Source organism: Giraffa tippelskirchi, chromosome 12, assembly GCF_054371585.1.
Source record: "Giraffa tippelskirchi isolate mGirTip1 chromosome 12, T2T-mGirTip1v1.2.pri, whole genome shotgun sequence".
NCBI classification, from domain to species: domain Eukaryota; kingdom Metazoa; phylum Chordata; class Mammalia; order Artiodactyla; family Giraffidae; genus Giraffa; species Giraffa tippelskirchi.
In genome coordinates this window covers 65,002,757-65,025,272 of record NC_137286.1, presented here as the reverse complement: position 1 = coordinate 65,025,272, position 22,516 = coordinate 65,002,757, and the positions used below count along the sequence as shown (strand labels likewise).

At 54.7% G+C, this 22,516-nt stretch overlaps 1 long non-coding RNA gene across 1 annotated transcript in view; it reads right to left on the bottom strand.

Annotated features, from left to right (window-relative positions):
* Positions 1–22,516, bottom strand: part of LOC145530004 (uncharacterized) — a 101,669-nt gene that overhangs the window by 21,173 nt on the left and 57,980 nt on the right. Inside the window, exons 9-11 of the long non-coding RNA XR_014071401.1 lie at positions 19,112–19,223; positions 11,463–11,574; positions 3,812–3,923 (exon numbers count right to left, since the gene is read on the bottom strand). This is a non-coding gene — a long non-coding RNA (uncharacterized LOC145530004). The remainder of the gene's footprint in view (positions 1–3,811; positions 3,924–11,462; positions 11,575–19,111; positions 19,224–22,516) is intronic.

The window sequence follows — 22,516 nt, the reverse complement described above, 5'->3', positions numbered from 1 at the left end:
CCAGGATGTTCTGCTGTTTGCCCCTGCCCAGAGGCCGGGGCCTCAGGAGAGCTCACAGGCAGTGTGCGTGGGCACCCTGTCAACGTTGGCTCAGGGCACCCCCGAGAGGCCTCTGGCCCTTTGCCCGGAGAAACAGAAAGGTAACACGGGGAGCCCCAGGCCGGGCCAGGCCACCTCTCCCATGCCACCCGGAAACACCGGGTCCTTTGCCTGTGTGTGTGCATGCGGGTTTCTCGGGGTGTGTCTCCCTCAAGGAAGCCCAGGCGGATGTGGGGTCAGAAGCCTGCGGGCAAGTTGTGTCCACACCCCAGGGGAGAGCAGGCTGGGTGGGATGGGGAGAGTGCGGGCAGCGCCGGCCGCCCAGGCTGGCCTCACACCCTCAGGTGGGTCTCTTTCGTCCCGGGTGGGGATCTGAGCAGACACACGTCTCTGACCCTTCTGGGAAGAGAAGTTCGAGCAGGCAGAAGCAGCGGCTCCACTGGCCAGGCCCAGCTCGGAAAACTCCCAGCATGGCTGGCTGACGGTCACTGTCGTTGCAGAGCTTCCCACGTGATGAGGCCGAGGACAGGGACACCCCGTCCACCTCCCGGAGGGAGGGGTCGGAGCACCACCCCCCCGCCCCTGAGGCCCAGTGCAGGCTCCAAGTGAGCGTGCCCACGGAGGCATCAGCCCCACCGGGGGCGAAGCGGAGGCGGGGAAGGCCTGCTGCCGAGACACCACACAGGATACACCCGGCGGCCCAGTCTGAGGCTGCCACGGAGCTCAGCACACCCGGCTCCGACCCAGAGTCCCGAGAACCCCAGCCTCTGAGGCAGCAGGAGGACCTGGAGCCCAGCACGCCAGAGCACAGAGGTGAGGACGCTGGGGCTGGTGCACGGGAGTGTGTGGGGAGGGGGTGCTGAGCTACACAGGGACGAGTCCCCGAAAGATGCTGCTGGGCCTGCAGCAAGCGCTGGCCTCACACCCCCACCCCCATCTTGCACACTTCAGTCCCAAAAGACATCCGACCCTGGGTATTCTTTGGGAATCTCTTGGAAGCTTTCTGTCCCGGGATACGCACATGCCAAGGCTGGCCTGTGGGCAAACTTTGCTTCTCCCCCAGCTCTAGCACTGGCCTCCAACTGGAACCAGGCTCCACTTCCCAGACCTGTCCCTACAGAGGTGGTGGCTCCAGGTGCAGGACCCAGGGATCCACCGAGGGCAGATGGAGAACCGAGACTTGCCCTCGCAGAGACACCAGGCCAGCTGGGTTCTGGCCAGCACACCGGGCAGATCGGATCTCCGTGCCTGCAGGACCCCCAGCCCCAGGCACTGATGTCCCACCCCCTCAGCCAGAACCTCCACCTCCACGTGCACCTGTACCTGCTCGGGCTTTGGCAGGAGAACCCGAGGCAGAGGAGGAGTCACCGCCTCGGCAGGGAGAGCCTGCCCTGGCTCCCGCGCAACACCCAGACGCCGACGATGACTCACCCACCCCTGCAGGAAGAACGAGCCCCCGCTCTGGACAGAGACCCAGAGCCCTTGCCGGAAACACCACGTCCAGGGGAGCGGTCGGCTCTGCCGCCTCCATCCCTGTCGGCTCACCGTGGACGCTGTCAACTCGGTCTGCCCCCAGGGGACATGGAGTTCCTTTCCCCTGAACTGCTTTGCATTTGGTTTGTTTCCACCTTTCTGGTGATGTTTTATTTTTTGTATGGTTTCCTGTATTTTTGTTGGTTAAGTTGGGAACTTGTTGGTTAAGTTAGTAAACTTTTTCATCATTGTTGCAATTTGGGAACACTGTTGTGTAACTCTGGTGATACTGTGTTACCATCACCACTTTGTGGTTTCAGACCCCTTTGATCTTTATGCCCCACCCCCCAACAAAGCCTGGATTCAAGGCAAGCACGCCCTGTTCATCCCTCCCCCCGATCCTGAACACAATTTCATCTTTTCTTTCTGCATTCCTTCCTATATTCTTGGTGTCCCCAATCAATGACTCTCAGTGAAATGACTGAAGGAGTTTCTTTCGGACTCTCCACCTATTGTAAGACTCCATTGGAGAGTTCTCATTTTTATGTCATTTGAACTAGCCTTTGATAGCTGACAGGACGGTGTACGTCCTTTCAAGATATCATGTGCCAAACGAAGCCCTTTTGGCAAATGCCATCATTATCTCCAGGCAGGCATTGCTGTTTGAAGGGTGACATCTCAGCCAGAAGGCAGAGGCTGAGCTCCTCTTGTTGAACCGGCTCCCAAAAGAAGCCAAGAAAGGGAGCTGGAACAACAAACCACCCCAACGCCCAGGAAAGCGTTCTTCACGACAGAAGGCTAGAAAATGACCCAACAACCTTGTGGCCCAGAACCCCTCTAGAAAAATCACTGTTCCATAAAAAAGAGAAACACGTGGGAAGTTCCAAGGAGAGGCAATGCCCATGGCCAGTGTACTTTAGAGACGGCCTGACCGCTCCGGGGAAGACACGCACCGACGGAACCCCTTGGGAAACAGCAGTGAGAGTCCTCACCGTCGTAAGGGTTTCCTCTGGGGACAACCTGCCCTGGGCTCCACATGAGGGAGCAGACCGGCTTCTCTTCCTCTGCTCCCACACCATTCACTCATGAAGGCAGCTCAGGTGTTCTCATGCCCTGCCTGCCTGCCTGCCTGCCTGGCTGGCTCATCCGTGAGCTGTGACCACCTCCAGGGCAGGACTCCACCTTCTCCTCTCTGTGTACCGTGAATCTGCACACAGTGGGCTTTCAGAACCTTAGGAGACTTGAGCCATTCCCACTCGAGCCAGAACCCTCCCCAGGAAGGAAAACGGCTGTGGGGTCATTTTGGCCCCAGCACTGGTTCCGAAAGCCTGGCGGCTCCTACAGCCTCTACGGTGTGAAGAGGGAGGTCCCTTTTGACAGAGTTTTCCGGCGGTCAGATCTAAGCTGTTGTTTCACTGTCAACTGTGTCTCTTCCGTTGCAGCCAGGTGGGCCACGCTGCTCCAAAGGGGCTCACAAGCTGAGTGGCAAGGGAGGTATTGAGAGGACAGGGATGGCTACAACGTGCTGCAAACTGAGTGAGGGTCCCCACAATCCTCAGCAAAGGTCTGTGGTGTGCAAGTGGGGAGTAGAGGGCCCCCAAGTTCCAAAGGAAGGGAGGTACTCGGGAGCTAAAGCCCTTGGCTGCTGTGGTAGCAGCTGCAGATGGCAGCTCGTCCACAGTGCACTTCGAATGAGGTCATATGAGCGGGACTCTGGAAATGGCTCCGAAATCAAGAGAAAGGGGTCAGGGTATGTGGGAATCCGGCGGGGGTGGGGGGTGGATGAAGGAAGGTGTCCTTCCTCTCTCCAGTGCAATTTGGTTTGGTGAGTCTCAAAGCTACCAGATGGCACTTCCCAAGTCAGGCCCCCGCAGGAATCGGGGTGTGTTGCGTGCCTCGGACCCTGCCACAGGGACAAGCCACACCAGTGGCCTCCCTGAGCTCAAATGGCCGGATCTGGGGGTTCTGTCTGGGTGCACACCTCCTTGCTCTGGCCAAGTTCCCCCCTTCTCTGAGCACCAGCTTCATCCTCTCGAATGAGGACATCGATTGCTACCTTGGCACGTTACTCTCTTCATCCTGTGAAGACTCATTAGGCTTATCCTACAATTACTAGCTGGCCCGAAGAGATATCTCCTGAATCCAGATTAAGCTGGAGTCTCCCAGGCTCATCTGGCATGTCTTCCCTGAAGTCTGCCAAAACCCACACCCTTGCATTTCCAGGGACTCCCCTTAGCCAGCTGGGCAGAAAACCCAGCATGGTTCAAACAAGCTGACAGACAAGCAGGAGAGGACTCACGGGCAGACGGCCTCCCTCAGGTCTCGGGTGGAGCTCTGGGACCACAGCAGCAGCGGGCCATCCCAGCCCCTGGGCTCAGCAGCGCCCTCATTCTCAGGCCGGCGGCTCTGCCCTGAGGGGAGCAGGAAGGTCACCAACTGCGGCAGGCGGACCTCAAGCCCCTCCCACTGCTGGAGCCTGACCTCCCCCGGCCCCACCCCTTCCCCTACCCCAGCAGGACGAGAGCTCGTCTTCCCCTGGCTTCCAACGTGAGGCCCGGCCCCGGGCCCCGATTGGGCACTGCCCCAGTCCGGAGCCAATCACATTGGCCAGGGAGGTGGAACGCACCGATTGGCCAGGGCCAGGTCATGTGACCATACTCCCCAGGAAACTCAAATATTACCAAGTTTCCCTAACAAACCAATGAACAAAATTATCCAGTAAAGGCAAACCGTACTTTTTAATGAGGCCAATGTCACAGAAATAAAAAAAAATCCTTCACAATGAAGTGCTCAAGGAAGCTACTAAATAAGCTTTCAGAAAAGTTAAAACGTTTTTTTTTTTTTTTTTAATAGGGTGACGGAGAGCTATACCTTTCCCATCTATGTGAATTTAGGTTTAAACTAGATTTCCCTCGGCTATTATATAAGACAAAAAACCCCACATCACCCCCTTTCACTCCCCCCACCCCCAAAAAGTGTTTTAGTCTATTGAATTTTTGTGTCCTCAGTTGTGTCTGATTCACGGCAACTCATGAACTCTACACAGCCAGGCTCTTCCATCCATGGAATTCATGGCAATTTTTTTCTGTCACAGCAAATGCCCACCCTGGGTGATCCAAAGGCAAGGGCTCAGAGGCTCCTGAGAGACTAACTCCTTTCAGCTGAGCACAGAGCTGGCTCCTCACTGGGATGCCTGTGGCCTGGGGCTCCCAGAGGGGAGAGCAGCACTCGCCCCACCGTGTGGTCACTGCTGGAAGTGCAGGCTGCTCCTCACTCCCCCTTGACAGTGTCCCTGAGGGCAGAACAGTGGGAATCTACTCAAGGTGGAAACGCAAACTCCGATGCAACCAAACTTCCCACAAGGTCTCCAAAACCACTCAGGAACAGGGAATTGGAAACTGCAGGGCATGACATGAATGGAGATGGAGACTTGACACCTTACACCGAGTTCACTTCCAGTTATCCCTAGACAAAGTTTCCATGAAAACTTGTCACAAATCTAGAAGAACAATGAGCAGAAACCGGACACGTGCTTTGAGTCTTCACACACAAAACAAAAAGGCAGCCCACAAAACAACCCAGAGAATGCAGTGGACTTTGCAAAATCAAAGATATCTACTGTGGGAAAGACCTCATTACAAAAGCAAAAGACAGGTCATACATCACGAGACGAATGAGTGGAAACACAAAGCTTCTCAAGGATGTGTCTCCAAACAGACAAAGAACACCAACACGACAAGCCTGTGAAAACTAGGGAAAGGTCTGAAGGGACACCAGACTGAGGAAGACACACACAGAGTATCCCGGATGATGTCCAGCACTGAGGGCCTGAAGAAACAACAGTCTAGTTGCACTCCCTCAGGCCTGTGTGACCCTGGATGAGGCCTCTGTTTCCCGGTGGCTCTGAGAGATGGACAGGGAGGAAGGGGAAGAGAAATCACTTGCATTTCTAATACTCACAGCAAAGTCTTCCAATGAGAAGGGAATTATCACCCCCACTGACAATGCCATTCACTGAAGTGATACCCACGAGTCCATCTAACCCAGAAGGGAAGGAAGGACCTGTTCTCACAAAACGGCGAGAGATGGAAGAAGGAAGATCAAGCCCACACCAACCACTGGAAAGAGAAGCTGTGCTCAGGGCTTGAAAGAATTCCTATTGGGAAAATGATGTCACAGCCCCACAAGGCAATCCACAGCTTCGATGCTATTCCTCCCAAAATGCCAATGCATTTTCGCACCGAACAAAGAATTGCAAAAGGGGCACGGAAACAGAAAAGAGCCTAAATTGTCAATACAATCCGACGAAAAAGCCCCGATACGGACATCCAAGGTTGTGTGAAAGGAAATTAGACGACCAAACTAGGATCCTCAGGAGAGTATCGGAGAAGGCGATGGCGACCCACTCCAGTACTCTTGCCTGGAAAACGCCCTGGACGGAGGAGCCTGGTAGGCTGCAGGCCATGGGGTCGTGCAGAGTCAGACACGACTGAAGTGACTTAGGCGCAGCGGCAGCAGCAGGACAGTATGCTATTGGGAATACAACAACACACACAGATCCAGATCGATGGAATAAAGTTGAGGGTCCAGAAACAAACCCCGGCATCCATGGTCAACTCATCTCTGACACAAAAGGGGAGAATATCCAAATGGGAACAAGAAAGCCTCTTCAATAAATGTCCATGGGAAAACCAGACAGCTACATCTGAAGAACGCTATTGGTTTTGATCTCACACCACCTCAATATCGGGGAAAAACCTCACCCTAAAGACTGATGTCATGAGACAGCTAGAAAGAAGCGTAGGTCAAAGGCTCCATAACATCAGAGTCTCCTTGCCATTTGCTGGGCGGAGGTAGAAATGGGTCTCTTCAAGTAAGGGAAAGAGGAAAACGAAGTACGCCAATGGGTTTCCATCCAATGGAACCTCTTCACAACAGAGAAGCTAAGCATTCAGAAATGCAAAAGATGGGAAATGGAACATGAGAGACTCCTTGCAAGTGGTGTATCTGAGAAGGGGTTCATATGGAAAGAGACGAAGAATGCACAGCACTCAGATTCCAAGAAACACCACCACCACCCTTGACCCTTCCCCCATGACCAACTCCGACCTAAAGCCTTTCTCTCCCTCTAACCTATCCCTAAAACATAACCCTCATCTAATCATATACATGTGCATTCCTAGCATCCATCCATCCACACACGAGAGAGAAAGAGGAAGACACAGACTGAATCGAGAAGGGAAAAGAGAGGGACACAGACAGAGAGAGACACGGAACCAAAGAGAGGAAAGGAGTCGACGGTCCAGAGTTTTCATCAATCTGTCTCGAAGGTAGAAGCAATGACAGCGCCCATCCACCCCAGAAGGGGGAAAAGGACGGAAGGTTTGGAGAGGAAAAGACAAGAACGCAGGGAGCCATTAGAAGCTCAGCCACCCGCAGAAGCCGAGCTGGGACACTTGAACAGAATCTCAATGGAAACAGAGGACCAGAAAGTTGGCTACTCTTTTCTATAAGAGAGGGAGACCTTCGAGTCTTCCTTTCGGTCCTCCAACTTGGATGCGGGGTCTCAAAACACTCAGGAGGGGGAGTGCCTTTTCCTGGGTACCACGGCGCATCCAGGCCTCGTTCTGCCCCATTCTGTGCTGTGTCAGCCCTGGATGGAGTCTTTCTTTCTGAAGTCTCAGCACACAAGTTCCACGTGATATCGGCCCCAGGTGGAAAGGCATGGAGCTGCTCGTAGGCCGACAGACCTAGGAAGCAGATGGGAGAATGACCCCCACTCTGCAGATGGAGAGACTGGGGAAACCCTGAGGGGCATACGCTTGTCCAGGGCCACACCACTTATGAGAAGAAGGAGCCTGGTCTGAGAGCAGCGGGGTCCTCGGAGCTCAGGCCCTGGCTGCACCCAGGCCCCCCCAGGGCTGTGGGCTGGGTTGTGTGGCTGTCACTGTGCCTGCACATGGCCTAAGGGGGCTGGTCGAGCAGTCAGAAACCCAGAGATTCCCTTGGGAAGTTTTGGGGAAGGGACTTCAGCACGAACCCCAGGAAATGATGTCACCTGCCGGCAACAGAACCCAACAGAACCCGCAACCCGGGTATCCAGGCCTCCAGAGCGGAGAGGAGCCCCCAGCCAGATCACTTGCTGCCAGGATGTTCTGCTGTTTGCCCCTGCCCAGAGGCCGGGGCCTCAGGAGAGCTCACAGGCAGTGTGCGTGGGCACCCTGTCAACGTTGGCTCAGGGCACCCCCGAGAGGCCTCTGGCCCTTTGCCCGGAGAAACAGAAAGGTAACACGGGGAGCCCCAGGCCGGGCCAGCCCACCTCTCCCATGCCACCCGGAAACACCGGGTCCTTTGCCTGTGTGTGTGGATGCGGGTTTCTCGGGGTGTGTCTCCCTCAAGGAAGCCCAGGCGGATGTGGGGTCAGAAGCCTGCGGGCAAGTTGTGTCCACACCCCAGGGGAGAGGAGGCTGGGTGGGATGGGGAGAGTGCGGGCAGGGCAGGCCGCCCAGGCTGGCCTCACACCCTCAGGTGGGTCTCTTTCGTCCCGGGTGGGGATCTGAGCAGACACACGTCTCTGACCCTTCTGGGAAGAGAAGTTCGAGCAGGCAGAAGCAGCGGCTCCACTGGCCAGGCCCAGCTCGGAAAAGTCCCAGCATGGCTGGCTGACGGTCACTGTCGTTGCAGAGCTTCCCACGATGAGGCCGAGGACCGGGACACCCCGTCCACCTCCCGGAGGGAGGGATCGGAGCACCACCCCCCCGCCCCTGAGGCCCAGTGCAGGCTCCAGGTGAGCGTGCCCACGGAGGCATCAGCCCCACCGGGGGTGAAGCGGAGGCGGGGAAGGCCTGCTGCCGAGACACCGCCCAGGATACACCCGGCGGCCCAGTCTGAGGCTGCCACGGAGCTCAGCACACCCGGCTCCGACCCAGAGTCCCGAGAACCCCAGCCTCTGAGGCAGCAGGAGGACCTGGAGCCCAGCACGCCAGAGCACAGGGGTGAGGACGCTGGGGCTGGTGCACGGGAGTGTGTGGGGAGGGGGTGCTGAGCTACACAGGGACGAGTCCCCGAAAGATGCTGCTGGGCCTGCAGCAAGCGCTGGCCTCACACCCCCACCCCCATCTTGCACACTTCAGTCCCAAAAGACATCCGACCCTGGGTATTCTTTGGGAATCTCTTGGAAGCTTTCTGTCCCGGGATACGCACATGCCAAGGCTGGCCTGTGGGCAAACTTTGCTTCTCCCCCAGCTCTAGCACTGGCCTCCAACTGGAACCAGGCTCCACTTCCCAGACCTGTCCCTACAGAGGTGGTGGCTCCAGGTGCAGGACCCAGGGATCCACCGAGGGCAGATGGAGAACCGAGACTTGCCCTCGCAGAGACACCAGGCCAGCTGGGTTCTGGCCAGCACACCGGGCAGATCGGATCTCCGTGCCTGCAGGACCCCCAGCCCCAGGCACTGATGTCCCACCCCCTCAGCCAGAACCTCCACCTCCACGTGCACCTGTACCTGCTCGGGCTTTGGCAGGAGAACCCGAGGCAGAGGAGGAGTCACCGCCTCGGCAGGGAGAGCCTGCCCTGGCTCCCGCGCAACACCCAGACGCCGACGATGACTCACCCACCCCTGCAGGAAGAACGAGCCCCCGCTCTGGACAGAGACCCAGAGCCCTTGCCGGAAACACCACGTCCAGGGGAGCGGTCGGCTCTGCCGCCTCCATCCCTGTCGGCTCACCGTGGACGCTGTCAACTCGGTCTGCCCCCAGGGGACATGGAGTTCCTTTCCCCTGAACTGCTTTGCATTTGGTTTGTTTCCACCTTTCTGGTGATGTTTTATTTTTTGTATGGTTTCCTGTATTTTTGTTGGTTAAGTTGGGAACTTGTTGGTTAAGTTAGTAAACTTTTTCATCATTGTTGCAATTTGGGAACACTGTTGTGTAACTCTGGTGATACTGTGTTACCATCACCACTTTGTGGTTTCAGACCCCTTTGATCTTTATGCCCCACCCCCCAACAAAGCCTGGATTCAAGGCAAGCACGCCCTGTTCATCCCTCCCCCCGATCCTGAACACAATTTCATCTTTTCTTTCTGCATTCCTTCCTATATTCTTGGTGTCCCCAATCAATGACTCTCAGTGAAATGACTGAAGGAGTTTCTTTCGGACTCTCCACCTACTGTAAGACTCCATTGGAGAGTTCTCATTTTTCTGTCATTTGAACTAGCCTTTGATAGCTGACAGGACGGTGTACATCCTTTCAAGATATCATGTGCCAAACGAAGCCCTTTTGGCAAATGCCATCATTATCTCCAGACAGGCATTGCTGTTTGAAGGGTGACATCTCAGCCAGAAGGCAGAGGCTGAGCTCCTCTTGTTGCACCAGCTCCCAAAGGAAGCCAAGAAAGGGAGCTGGAACAACAAACCACCCCAACGCCCAGGAAAGCGTTCTTCACGACAGAAGGCTAGAAAATGACCCAACAACCTTGTGGCCCAGAACCCCTCTAGAAAAATCACTGTTCCATAAAAAAGAGAAACACGTGGGAAGTTCCAAGGAGAGGCAATGCCCATGGCTAGTGTACTTTAGAGACGGCCTGACCGCTCCGGGGAAGACACGCACCGACGGAACCCCTTGGGAAACAGCAGTGAGAGTCCTCACCGTCGTAAGGGTTTCCTCTGGGGACAACCTGCCCTGGGCACCACATGAGGGAGCAGACCGGCTTCTCTTCCTCTGCCCCCACACCATTCACTCATGAAGGCAGCTCAGGTGTTCTCATGCCCTGCCTGCCTGCCTGCCTGGCTGGCTCATCCGTGAGCTGTGACCACCTCCAGGGCAGGACTCCACCTTCTCCTCTCTGTGTACCGTGAATCTGCACACAGTGGGCTTTCAGAACCTTAGGAGACTTGAGCCATTCCCACTCGAGCCAGAACCCTCCCCAGGAAGGAAAACGGCTGTGGAGTCATTTTGGCCCCAGCACTGGTTCCGAAAGCCTGGCGGCTCCTACAGCCTCTACGGTGTGAAGAGGGAGGTCCCTTTTGACAGAGCTTTCCGGCTGTCAGATCTAAGCTGTTGTTTCACTGTCAGCTGTGTCTCTTCCGTTGCAGCCAGGTGGGCCACGCTGCTCCAAAGGGGCTCACAAGCTGAGTGGCAAGGGAGGTATTGAGAGGACAGGGATGGCTACAACGTGCTGCAAACTGAGTGAGGGTCCCCACAATCCTCAGCAAAGGTCTGTGGTGTGCAAGTGGGGAGTAGAGGGCCCCCAAGTTCCAAAGGAAGGGAGGTACTCGGGAGCTAAAGCCCTTGGCTGCTGTGGTAGCAGCTGCAGATGGCAGCTCGTCCACAGTGCACTTCGAATGAGGTCATATGAGCGGGACTCTGGAAATGGCTCCAAAATCAAGAGAAAGGGGTCAGGGTATGTGGGAATCCGGCGGGGGTGGGGGGTGGATGAAGGAAGGTGTCCTTCCTCTCTCCAGTGCAATTTGGTTTGGTGAGTCTCAAAGCTACCAGATGGCACTTCCCAAGTCAGGCCCCCGCAGGAATCGGGGTGTGTTGCGTGCCTCGGACCCTGCCACAGGGACAAGCCACACCAGTGGCCTCCCTGAGCTCAAATGGCCGGATCTGGGGGTTCTGTCTGGGTGCACAACTCCTTGCTCTGGCCAAGTTCCCCCCTTCTCTGAGCACCAGCTTCATCCTCTCGAATGAGGACATCGATTGCTACCTTGGCACGTTACTCTCTTCATCCTGTGAAGACTCATTAGGCTTATCCTACAATTACTAGCTGGCCCGAAGAGATATCTCCTGAATCCAGATTAAGCTGGAGTCTCCCAGGCTCATCTGGCATGTCTTCCCTGAAGTCTGCCAAAACCCACACCCTTGCATTTCCAGGGACTCCCCTTAGCCAGCTGGGCAGAAAACCCAGCATGGTTCAAACAAGCTGACAGACAAGCGGGAGAGGACTCACGGGCAGACGGCCTCCCTCAGGTCTCGGGTGGAGCTCTGGGACCACAGCAGCAGCGGGCCATCCCAGCCCCTGGGCTCAGCAGCGCCCTCATTCTCAGGCCGGCGGCTCTGCCCTGAGGGGAGCAGGAAGGTCACCAACTGCGGCAGGCGGACCTCAAGCCCCTCCCACTGCTGGAGCCTGACCTCCCCCGGCCCCACCCCTTCCCCTACCCCAGCAGGACGAGAGCTCGTCTTCCCCTGGCTTCCAACGTGAGGCCCAGCCCCGGGCCCCGATTGGGCACTGCCCCAGTCCGGAGCCAATCACAGTGGCCAGGGAGGTGGAACGCACCGATTGCCCAGGGCCAGGTCACGTGACCATACTCCCCAGGAAACTCAAATATTACCAAGATTCCCTAACAAACCAATGAACAAAATTATCCAGTAAAGGCAAACCGTACTTTTTAATGAGGCCAATGTCACAGAAATAAAAAAAAATCCTTCACAATGAAGTGCTCAAGGAAGCTACTAAATAAGCTTTCAGAAAAGTTAAAACGTTTTTTTTTTTTTTTAATAGGGTGACGGAGAGCTATACCTTTCCCATCTATGTGAATTTAGGTTTAAACTAGATTTCCCTCGGCTATTATATAAGACAAAAAACCCCACATCACCCCCTTTCACTCCCCCCACCCCCAAAAAGTGTTTTAGTCTATTGAATTTTTGTGTCCTCAGTTGTGTCTGATTCACGGCAACTCACGAACTCTACACAGCCAGGCTCTTCCGTCCATGGAATTCAGGGCAATTTTTTTCTGTCACAGCAAATGCCCACCCTGGGTGATCCAAAGGCAAGGGCTCAGAGGCTCCTGAGAGACTAACTCCTTTCAGCTGAGCACAGAGCTGGCTCCTCACTGGGATGCCTGTGGCCTGGGGCTCCCAGAGGGGAGAGCAGCACTCGCCCCACCGTGTGGTCACTGCTGGAAGTGCAGGCTGCTCCTCACTCCCCCTTGACAGTGTCCCTGAGGGCAGAACAGTGGGAATCTACTCAAGGTGGAAACGCAAACTCCGATGCAACCAAACTTCCCACAAGGTCTCCAAAACCACTCAGGAACAGGGAATTGGAAACTGCAGGGCATGACATGAATGGAGATGGAGACTTGACACCTTACACCGAGTTCACTTCCAGTTATCCCTAGACAAAGTTTCCATGAAAACTTGTCACAAATCTAGAAGAACAATGAGCAGAAACCGGACACGTGCTTTGAGTCTTCACACACAAAACAAAAAGGCAGCCCACAAAACAACCCAGAGAATGCAGTGGACTTTGCAAAATCAAAGATATCTACTGTGGGAAAGACCTCATTACAAAAGCAAAAGACAGGTCATACATCGCGAGACGAATGAGTGGAAACACAAAGCTTCTCAAGGATGTGTCTCCAAACAGACAAAGAACACCAACACGACAAGCCTGTGAAAACTAGGGAAAGGTCTGAAGGGACACCAGACTGAGGAAGACACACACAGAGTATCCCGGATGATGTCCAGCACTGAGGGCCTGAAGAAACAACAGTCTAGTTGCACTCCCTCAGGCCTGTGTGACCCTGGATGAGGCCTCTGTTTCCCGGTGGCTCTGAGAGATGGACAGGGAGGAAGGGGAAGAGAAATCACTTGCATTTCTAATACTCACAGCAAAGTCTTCCAATGAGAAGGGAATTATCACCCCCACTGACAATGCCATTCACTGAAGTGATACCCACGAGTCCATCTAACCCAGAAGGGAAGGAAGGACCTGTTCTCACAAAACGGCGAGAGATGGAAGAAGGAAGATCAAGCCCACACCAACCACTGGAAAGAGAAGCTGTGCTCAGGGCTTGAAAGAATTCCTATTGGGAAAATGATGTCACAGCCCCACAAGGCAATCCACAGCTTCGATGCTATTCCTCCCAAAATGCCAATGCATTTTCGCACCGAACAAAGAATTGCAAAAGGGGTACGGAAACAGAAAAGAGCCTAAATTGTCAATACAATCCGACGAAAAAGCCCCGATACGGACATCCAAGGTTGTGTGAAAGGAAATTAGACGACCAAACTAGGATCCTCAGGAGAGTATCGGAGAAGGCGATGGCGACCCACTCCAGTACTCTTGCCTGGAAAACGCCCTGGACGGAGGAGCCTGGTAGGCTGCAGGCCATGGGGTCGTGCAGAGTCAGACACGACTGAAGTGACTTAGGCGCAGCGGCAGCAGCAGGACAGTATGCTATTGGGAATACAACAACACACACAGATCCAGATCGATGGAATAAAGTTGAGGGTCCAGAAACAAACCCCGGCATCCATGGTCAACTCATCTCTGACACAAAAGGGGAGAATATCCAAATGGGAACAAGAAAGCCTCTTCAATAAATGTCCATGGGAAAACCAGACAGCTACATCTGAAGAACGCTATTGGTTTTGATCTCACACCACCTCAATATCGGGGAAAAACCTCACCCTAAAGACTGATGTCATGAGACAGCTAGAAAGAAGCGTAGGTCAAAGGCTCCATAACATCAGAGTCTCCTTGCCATTTGCTGGGCGGAGGTAGAAATGGGTCTCTTCAAGTAAGGGAAAGAGGAAAACGAAGTACGCCAATGGGTTTCCATCCAATGGAACCTCTTCACAACAGAGAAGCTAAGCATTCAGAAATGCAAAAGATGGGAAACGGAACATGAGAGACTCCTTGCAAGTGGTGTATCTGAGAAGGGGTTCATATGGAAAGAGACGAAGAATGCACAGCACTCAGATTCCAAGAAACACCACCACCACCCTTGACCCTTCCCCCATGACCAACTCCGACCTAAAGCCTTTCTCTCCCTCTAACCTATCCCTAAAACATAACCCTCATCTAATCATATACATGTGCATTCCTAGCATCCATCCATCCACACACGAGAGAGAAAGAGGAAGACACAGACTGAATCGAGAAGGGAAAAGAGAGGGACACAGACAGAGAGAGACACGGAACCAAAGAGAGGAAAGGAGTCGACGGTCCAGACTTTTCATCAATCTGTCTCGAAGGTAGAAGCAATGACAGCGCCCATCCACCCCAGAAGGGGGAAAAGGACGGAAGGTTTGGAGAGGAAAAGACAAGAACGCAGGGAGCCATTAGAAGCTCAGCCACCCGCAGAAGCCGAGCTGGGACACTTGAACAGAATCTCAATGGAAACAGAGGACCAGAAAGTTGGCTACTCTTTTCTATAAGAGAGGGAGACCTTCGAGTCTTCCTTTCGGTCCTCCAACTTGGATGCGGGGTCTCAAAACACTCAGGAGGGGGAGTGCCTTTTCCTGGGTACCACGGCGCATCCAGGCCTCGTTCTGCCCCATTCTGTGCTGTGTCAGCCCTGGATGGAGTCTTTCTTTCTGAAGTCTCAGCGCACAAGCTCCACATGATATCGGCCCCAGGTGGAAAGGCATGGAGCTGCTCGTAGGCCGACAGACCTAGGAAGCAGATGGGAGAATGACCCCCACTCTGCAGATGGAGAGACTGGGGAAACCCTGAGGGGCATACGCTTGTCCAGGGCCACACCACTTATGAGAAGAAGGAGCCTGGTCTGAGAGCAGCGGGGTCCTCGGAGCTCAGGCCCTGGCTGCACCCAGGCCCCCCCAGGGCTGTGGGCTGGGTTGTGTGGCTGTCACTGTGCCTGCACATGGCCTAAGGGGGGTGGTCGAGCAGTCAGAAACCCAGAGATTCCCTTGGGAAGTTTTGGGGAAGGGACTTCAGCACGAACCCCAGGAAATGATGTCACCTGCCGGCAACAGAACCCAACAGAACCCGCAACCCGGGTATCCAGGCCTCCAGAGCGGAGAGGAGCCCCCAGCCAGATCACTTGCTGCCAGGATGTTCTGCTGTTTGCCCCTGCCCAGAGGCCGGGGCCTCAGGAGAGCTCACAGGCAGTGTGCGTGGGCACCCTGTCAACGTTGGCTCAGGGCACCCCCGAGAGGCCTCTGGCCCTTTGCCCGGAGAAACAGAAAGGTAACACGGGGAGCCCCAGGCCGGGCCAGCCCACCTCTCCCATGCCACCCGGAAACACCGGGTCCTTTGCCTGTGTGTGTGGATGCGGGTTTCTCGGGGTGTGTCTCCCTCAAGGAAGCCCAGGCGGATGTGGGGTCAGGAGCCTGCGGGCAAGTTGTGTCCACACCCCAGGGGAGAGCAGGCTGGGTGGGATGGGGAGAGTGCGGGCAGGGCCGGCCGCCCAGGCTGGCCTCACACCCTCAGGTGGGTCTCTTTCGTCCCGGGTGGGGATCTGAGCAGACACACGTCTCTGACCCTTCTGGGAAGAGAAGTTCGAGCAGGCAGAAGCAGCGGCTCCACTGGCCAGGCCCAGCTCGGAAAACTCCCAGCATGGCTGGCTGACGGTCACTGTCGTTGCAGAGCTTCCCACGATGAGGCCGAGGACCGGGACACCCCGTCCACCTCCTGGAGGGAGGGGTCGTAGCACCACCCCCCCGCCCCTGAGGCCCAGTGCAGGCTCCAGGTGAGCGTGCCCACGGAGGCATCAGCCCCACCGGGGGTGAAGCGGAGGCGGGGAAGGCCTGCTGCCGAGACACCGCCCAGGATACACCCGGCGGCCCAGTCTGAGGCTGCCACGGAACTCAGCACACCCGGCTCCGACCCAGAGTCCCGAGAACCCCAGCCTCTGAGGCAGCAGGAGGACCTGGAGCCCAGCACGCCAGAGCACAGAGGTGAGGACGCTGGGGCTGGTGCACGGGAGTGTGTGGGGAGGGCGTGCTGAGCTACACAGGGACGAGTCCCCGAAAGATGCTGCTGGGCCTGCAGCAAGCGCTGGCCTCACACCCCCACCCCCATCTTGCACACTTCAGTCCCAAAAGACATCCGACCCTGGGTATTCTTTGGGAATCTCTTGGAAGCTTTCTGTCCCGGGATACGCACATGCCAAGGCTGGCCTGTGGGCAAACTTTGCTTCTCCCCCAGCTCTAGCACTGGCCTCCAACTGGAACCAGGCTCCACTTCCCAGACCTGTCCCTACAGAGGTGGTGGCTCCAGGTGCAGGACCCAGGGATCCACCGAGGGCAGATGGAGAACCGAGACTTGCCCTCGCAGAGACACCAGGCCAGCTGGGTTCTGGCCAGCACACCGGGCAGATCGGATCTCCGTGCCTGCAGGACCCCCAGCCCCAGGCACTGATGTCCCACCCCCTCAGCCAGAACCTCCACCTCCACGTGCACCTGTACCTGCTCGGGCTTTGGCAGGAGAACCCGAGGCAGAGGAGGAGTCACCGCCTCGGCAGGGAGAGCCTGCCCTGGCTCCCGCGCAACACCCAGACGCCGACGATGACTCACCCACCCCTGCAGGAAGAACGAGCCCCCGCTCTGGACAGAGACCCAGAGCCCTTGCCGGAAACACCACGTCCAGGGGAGCGGTCGGCTCTGCCGCCTCCATCCCTGTCGGCTCACCGTGGACGCTGTCAACTCGGTCTGCCCCCAGGGGACATGGAGTTCCTTTCCCCTGAACTGCTTTGCATTTGGTTTGTTTCCACCTTTCTGGTGATGTTTTATTTTTTGTATGGTTTCCTGTATTTTTGTTGGTTAAGTTGGGAACTTGTTGGTTAAGTTAGTAAACTTTTTCATCATTGTTGCAATTTGGGAACACTGTTGTGTAACTCTGGTGATACTGTGTTACCATCACCACTTTGTGGTTTCAGACCCGTTTGATCTTTATGCCCCACCCCCCAACAAAGCCTGGATTCAAGGCAAGCACGCCCTGTTCATCCCTCCCCCCGATCCTGAACACAATTTCATCTTTTCTTTCTGCATTCCTTCCTATATTCTTGGTGTCCCCAATCAATGACTCTCAGTGAAATGACTGAAGGAGTTTCTTTCGGACTCTCCACCTACTGTAAGACTCCATTGGAGAGTTCTCATTTTTATGTCATTTGAACTAGCCTTTGATAGCTGACAGGACGGTGTACGTCCTTTCAAGATATCATGTGCCAAACGAAGCCCTTTTGGCAAATGCCATCATTATCTCCAGGCAGGCATTGCTGTTTGAAGGGTGACATCTCAGCCAGAAGGCAGAGGCTGAGCTCCTCTTGTTGCACCAGCTCCCAAAAGAAGCCAAGAAAGGGAGCTGGAACAACAAACCACCCCAACCCCCAGGAAAGCGTTCTTCACGACAGAAGGCTAGAAAATGACCCAACAACCTTGTGGCCCAGAACCCCTCTAGAAAAATCACTGTTCCATAAAAAAGAGAAACACGTGGGAAGTTCCAAGGAGAGGCAATGCCCATGGCTAGTGTACTTTAGAGACGGCCTGACCGCTCCGGGGAAGACACGCACCGACGGAACCCCTTGGGAAACAGCAGTGAGAGTCCTCACCGTCGTAAGGGTTTCCTCTGGGGACAACCTGCCCTGGGCACCACATGAGGGAGCAGACCGGCTTCTCTTCCTCTGCCCCCACACCATTCACTCATGAAGGCAGCTCAGGTGTTCTCATGCCCTGCCTGCCTGCCTGCCTGCCTGGCTCATCCGTGAGCTGTGACCACCTCCAGGGCAGGACTCCACCTTCTCCTCTCTGTGTACCGTGAATCTGCACACAGTGGGCTTTCAGAACCTTAGGAGACTTGAGCCATTCCCACTCGAGCCAGAACCCTCCCCAGGAAGGAAAACGGCTGTGGAGTCATTTTGGCCCCAGCACTGGTTCCGAAAGCCTGGCGGCTCCTACAGCCTCTACGGTGTGAAGAGGGAGGTCCCTTTTGACAGAGCTTTCCGGCTGTCAGATCTAAGCTGTTGTTTCACTGTCAGCTGTGTCTCTTCCGTTGCAGCCAGGTGGGCCACGCTGCTCCAAAGGGGCTCACAAGCTGAGTGGCAAGGGAGGTATTGAGAGGACAGGGATGGCTACAACGTGCTGCAAACTGAGTGAGGGTCCCCACAATCCTCAGCAAAGGTCTGTGGTGTGCAAGTGGGGAGTAGAGGGCCCCCAAGTTCCAAAGGAAGGGAGGTACTCGGGAGCTAAAGCCCTTGGCTGCTGTGGTAGCAGCTGCAGATGGCAGCTCGTCCACAGTGCACTTCGAATGAGGTCATATGAGCGGGACTCTGGAAATGGCTCCGAAATCAAGAGAAAGGGGTCAGGGTATGTGGGAATCCGGCGGGGGTGGGGGGTGGATGAAGGAAGGTGTCCTTCCTCTCTCCAGTGCAATTTGGTTTGGTGAGTCTCAAAGCTACCAGATGGCACTTCCCAAGTCAGGCCCCCGCAGGAATCGGGGTGGGCTGCGTGCCTCGGACCCTGCCACAGGGACAAGCCACACCAGTGGCCTCCCTGAGCTCAAATGGCCGGATCTGGGGGTTCTGTCTGGGTGCACACCTCCTTGCTCTGGCCAAGTTCCCCCCTTCTCTGAGCACCAGCTTCATCCTCTCGAATGAGGACATCGATTGCTACCTTGGCACGTTACTCTCTTTATCCTGTGAAGACTCATTAGGCTTATCCTACAATTACTAGCTGGCCCGAAGAGATATCTCCTGAATCCAGATTAAGCTGGAGTCTCCCAGGCTCATCTGGCATGTCTTCCCTGAAGTCTGCCAAAACCCACACCCTTGCATTTCCAGGGACTCCCCTTAGCCAGCTGGGCAGAAAACCCAGCATGGTTCAAACAAGCTGACAGACAAGCGGGAGAGGACTCACGGGCAGACGGCCTCCCTCAGGTCTCGGGTGGAGCTCTGGGACCACAGCAGCAGCGGGCCATCCCAGCCCCTGGGCTCAGCAGCGCCCTCATTCTCAGGCCGGCGGCTCTGCCCTGAGGGGAGCAGGAAGGTCACCAACTGCGGCAGGCGGACCTCAAGCCCCTCCCACTGCTGGAGCCTGACCTCCCCCGGCCCCACTCCTTCCCCTACCCCAGCAGGACGAGAGCTCGTCTTCCCCTGGCTTCCAACGTGAGGCCCGGCCCCGGGCCCCGATTGGGCACTGCCCCAGTCCGGAGCCAATCACAGTGGCCAGGGAGGTGGAACGCACCGATTGCCCAGGGCCAGGTCATGTGACCATACTCCCCAGGAAACTCAAATATTACCAAGATTCCCTAACAAACCAATGAACAAAATTATCCAGTAAAGGCAAACCGTACTTTTTAATGAGGCCAATGTCACAGAAATAAAAAAAAATCCTTCACAATGAAGTGCTCAAGGAAGCTACTAAATAAGCTTTCAGAAAAGTTAAAACGTTTTTTTTTTTTTTTTAATAGGGTGACGGAGAGCTATACCTTTCCCATCTATGTGAATTTAGGTTTAAACTAGATTTCCCTCGGCTATTATATAAGACAAAAAACCCCACATCACCCCCTTTCACTCCCCCCACCCCCAAAAAGTGTTTTAGTCTATTGAATTTTTGTGTCCTCAGTTGTGTCTGATTCACGGCAACTCACGAACTCTACACAGCCAGGCTCTTCCGTCCATGGAATTCAGGGCAATTTTTTTCTGTCACAGCAAATGCCCACCCTGGGTGATCCAAAGGCAAGGGCTCAGAGGCTCCTGAGAGACTAACTCCTTTCAGCTGAGCACAGAGCTGGCTCCTCACTGGGATGCCTGTGGCCTGGGGCTCCCAGAGGGGAGAGCAGCACTCGCCCCACCGTGTGGTCACTGCTGGAAGTGCAGGCTGCTCCTCACTCCCCCTTGACAGTGTCCCTGAGGGCAGAACAGTGGGAATCTACTCAAGGTGGAAACGCAAACTCCGATGCAACCAAACTTCCCACAAGGTCTCCAAAACCACTCAGGAACAGGGAATTGGAAACTGCAGGGCATGACATGAATGGAGATGGAGACTTGACACCTTACACCGAGTTCACTTCCAGTTATCCCTAGACAAAGTTTCCATGAAAACTTGTCACAAATCTAGAAGAACAATGAGCAGAAACCGGACACGTGCTTTGAGTCTTCACACACAAAACAAAAAGGCAGCCCACAAAACAACCCAGAGAATGCAGTGGACTTTGCAAAATCAAAGATATCTACTGTGGGAAAGACCTCATTACAAAAGCAAAAGACAGGTCATACATCGCGAGACGAATGAGTGGAAACACAAAGCTTCTCAAGGATGTGTCTCCAAACAGACAAAGAACACCAACACGACAAGCCTGTGAAAACTAGGGAAAGGTCTGAAGGGACACCAGACTGAGGAAGACACACACAGAGTATCCCGGATGATGTCCAGCACTGAGGGCCTGAAGAAACAACAGTCTAGTTGCACTCCCTCAGGCCTGTGTGACCCTGGATGAGGCCTCTGTTTCCCGGTGGCTCTGAGAGATGGACAGGGAGGAAGGGGAAGAGAAATCACTTGCATTTCTAATACTCACAGCAAAGTCTTCCAATGAGAAGGGAATTATCACCCCCACTGACAATGCCATTCACTGAAGTGATACCCACGAGTCCATCTAACCCAGAAGGGAAGGAAGGACCTGTTCTCACAAAACGGCGAGAGATGGAAGAAGGAAGATCAAGCCCACACCAACCACTGGAAAGAGAAGCTGTGCTCAGGGCTTGAAAGAATTCCTATTGGGAAAATGATGTCACAGCCCCACAAGGCAATCCACAGCTTCGATGCTATTCCTCCCAAAATGCCAATGCATTTTCGCACCGAACAAAGAATTGCAAAAGGGGTACGGAAACAGAAAAGAGCCTAAATTGTCAATACAATCCGACGAAAAAGCCCCGATACGGACATCCAAGGTTGTGTGAAAGGAAATTAGACGACCAAACTAGGATCCTCAGGAGAGTATCGGAGAAGGCGATGGCGACCCACTCCAGTACTCTTGCCTGGAAAACGCCCTGGACGGAGGAGCCTGGTAGGCTGCAGGCCATGGGGTCGTGCAGAGTCAGACACGACTGAAGTGACTTAGGCGCAGCGGCAGCAGCAGGACAGTATGCTATTGGGAATACAACAACACACACAGATCCAGATCGATGGAATAAAGTTGAGGGTCCAGAAACAAACCCCGGCATCCATGGTCAACTCATCTCTGACACAAAAGGGGAGAATATCCAAATGGGAACAAGAAAGCCTCTTCAATAAATGTCCATGGGAAAACCAGACAGCTACATCTGAAGAACGCTATTGGTTTTGATCTCACACCACCTCAATATCGGGGAAAAACCTCACCCTAAAGACTGATGTCATGAGACAGCTAGAAAGAAGCGTAGGTCAAAGGCTCCATAACATCAGAGTCTCCTTGCCATTTGCTGGGCGGAGGTAGAAATGGGTCTCTTCAAGTAAGGGAAAGAGGAAAACGAAGTACGCCAATGGGTTTCCATCCAATGGAACCTCTTCACAACAGAGAAGCTAAGCATTCAGAAATGCAAAAGATGGGAAACGGAACATGAGAGACTCCTTGCAAGTGGTGTATCTGAGAAGGGGTTCATATGGAAAGAGACGAAGAATGCACAGCACTCAGATTCCAAGAAACACCACCACCACCCTTGACCCTTCCCCCATGACCAACTCCGACCTAAAGCCTTTCTCTCCCTCTAACCTATCCCTAAAACATAACCCTCATCTAATCATATACATGTGCATTCCTAGCATCCATCCATCCACACACGAGAGAGAAAGAGGAAGACACAGACTGAATCGAGAAGGGAAAAGAGAGGGACACAGACAGAGAGAGACACGGAACCAAAGAGAGGAAAGGAGTCGACGGTCCAGACTTTTCATCAATCTGTCTCGAAGGTAGAAGCAATGACAGCGCCCATCCACCCCAGAAGGGGGAAAAGGACGGAAGGTTTGGAGAGGAAAAGACAAGAACGCAGGGAGCCATTAGAAGCTCAGCCACCCGCAGAAGCCGAGCTGGGACACTTGAACAGAATCTCAATGGAAACAGAGGACCAGAAAGTTGGCTACTCTTTTCTATAAGAGAGGGAGACCTTCGAGTCTTCCTTTCGGTCCTCCAACTTGGATGCGGGGTCTCAAAACACTCAGGAGGGGGAGTGCCTTTTCCTGGGTACCACGGCGCATCCAGGCCTCGTTCTGCCCCATTCTGTGCTGTGTCAGCCCTGGATGGAGTCTTTCTTTCTGAAGTCTCAGCGCACAAGCTCCACGTGATAT